Raw genomic sequence first — 2,343 nt, forward strand, 5'->3', positions numbered from 1 at the left:
CATTAGCAGGTTATTTGTTTTATAAAAGTTTGATATATATTCTTCAAGGTTGATCATTGAAATTGAAGGAATTCACAGAGTTACAGAAGGATTCAGTGAAATAAGCAGAGAAAAAGAGCTTGCTGGTAAGGAAACGCCAGAAAAGTAGATCCTGGGCGTTAAATGCCAGAATTGCAGCATCCTGGGCGTTCAGCAAAATGCCCAGTGATAAAGGGGTTTCTGGTGTTTAACGCCAGCCAGGGTGCCTGGCTGGGCGTTTAACGCCCATAATGGCCACCAATTGGGCGTTAAACGCCAGAAAGGCAGGGGAAGGAGATTTTGCTTTCCACTTCAATTTTTTTCACACTTTCATGTTTTGACCCAATTTTTTTCACACTTTCATGTTTTGACCCATAATTTTCTACATAAACATGTTACAAATTTTCATCATTCACCCTCAAATGTCAAAAATCCAACAATTTTCTAAATTATTTCTCAAATCTCTTTCAAATCTTTTCCAAATCTTCTTCAAAAACTCAAGTATTTTCTCAAATTCTTTCCATATCTTCTCAAATCTCTTTAAAAACTTTCGAAATCCCTCCCCCTCCCTTATAAATACACATTCGCCAATCCCCCTCTCTTCACCATTCGAATTTACTTCTCCTCTTCTCTCTCCTCTTTCCTTTCTTTTGCTTGAGGACAAGCAAACCTCTAAGTTTGGTGTGCTTTTCCGTGATCACTAAGCTAAGGCTCATCAAGACCATGGCTCCCAAAGAAAAACAAAACAATTCAAGAGGCAAGAAAGAGAATGCTCCAAAGAATCTTTGGAGTCAAGAGAGGTTCTTAACCAAAGAACATGCAGACCATTACCACAAAATAATGGGTCTAAGGTCAGTGATCCCGGAAGTTAAATTCGATCTGAAAGAAGACGAATATCCGGAGGTACAAGAGCAAATTCGAAATAGAGGATGGGAAATTCTAGCCAATCTTGAAACAAAGGTTGGAAGAAACATGGTTCAGGAATTCTACTCAAATCTGTGGTTGACAGATAAGCAGAGAATGACTGGAACTGCTTTTCATACCTTCAGAACCATGGTCAGAGGGAGAACTATTTACTTCCATCTGGACAAAATAAAAGAGGTCTTCAAACTGCCTCAACTACAAGATGATCCTGAATCCTTTAATAGGAGAATGGTGAGAGTAGATAAGGGGTTGGATCAAGTTCTAGAGGACATATGCCTCCCTGGAACTAAGTGGATAACCAATTCAAAAGGTGTCCCAAACCAACTCAAGAGGGGAGATCTCAAACCAGTTGCAAGAGGTTGGCTATACTTCATTGGGCGTTCTATTTTGCCCACTAGTAACCGTTCTGAGTTCACTTTCAAGAGAGCAGTGATGATTCATTGCATTATGCTGGGAAAAGAAGTGGAGGTTCATCATCTGATTGCTTGTGAGATTTACACAATTGCAATTAAGAACTCCACTGAAGCCAAACTGGCTTACCCAAGCTTAATCTCTTTGCTATGTAAAGATGCTGGGGTGAGGATGGGAGTAGATGAATTCATCCCAATTAAACATCCAATCACCAAGAAGTCAATGGAAGGACAAATGCAAGATAACTCTATCAAAAGGAGGGCACAGGAGTTCCTCCCTAAACTTCCTGAAATTGACTACTGGGCCCGCCTAGAAGCATTTGTTGCCAAGCTGCAAGAAGCTATGGAACAACTTAAGGAAGAACAGCAGAATCAAAACTGCATGCTCTGCAAACTGCTGAAGGAACAAGAGAAGTAGGGGCGTGAGCTACAGAAGCTGAAGCGCCAGAAGCTCTCCCTTGAAGGGTCAAACACCCCACAAGTTGGGGGAGCATCCACTTCTCAAAATCAAGGTTGTTGAGTCCTAACTCTGTGATAACCTCTATCATTAGGAATCAATTTTAGAGTCATTTAAATTTCTATTTTTAATTTTCTGTTTTTCTATTATTATTAGTCTTCTCTTATAATTATCTTTGAGTCTTGTTCTTATTCCATGATTAATAAAATTTAAAGTTCATGTCTTAAAGCTATAAATGTCCTATGAATCCATCACCTCTCTTAAATGAAAAATGCTTTAATTACAAAAGAACAAGAAGTACATGATTTCGAATTCATCTTTGAAACTAGTTGAATTAGTTTGATGTGGTGACAATACTTTTTGTTTTCTGAATGAAAGCTTGAACAGTGCATATGTCTTTTGAATTTGTTGTCTTAAGAATGTTAAAATTGTTGGCTCTTGAAAGAATGATGGAAAAGGAGAAATGTTATTGAGGATCTGAAAAAACATCAAATTGATTCTTGAAGCAAGAAAAAGCAGTGAATACAAAAAAAA

The sequence above is a fragment of the Arachis duranensis genome, chromosome 1 (genome assembly GCF_000817695.3).
Source record: "Arachis duranensis cultivar V14167 chromosome 1, aradu.V14167.gnm2.J7QH, whole genome shotgun sequence".
Taxonomy (NCBI): domain Eukaryota; kingdom Viridiplantae; phylum Streptophyta; class Magnoliopsida; order Fabales; family Fabaceae; genus Arachis; species Arachis duranensis.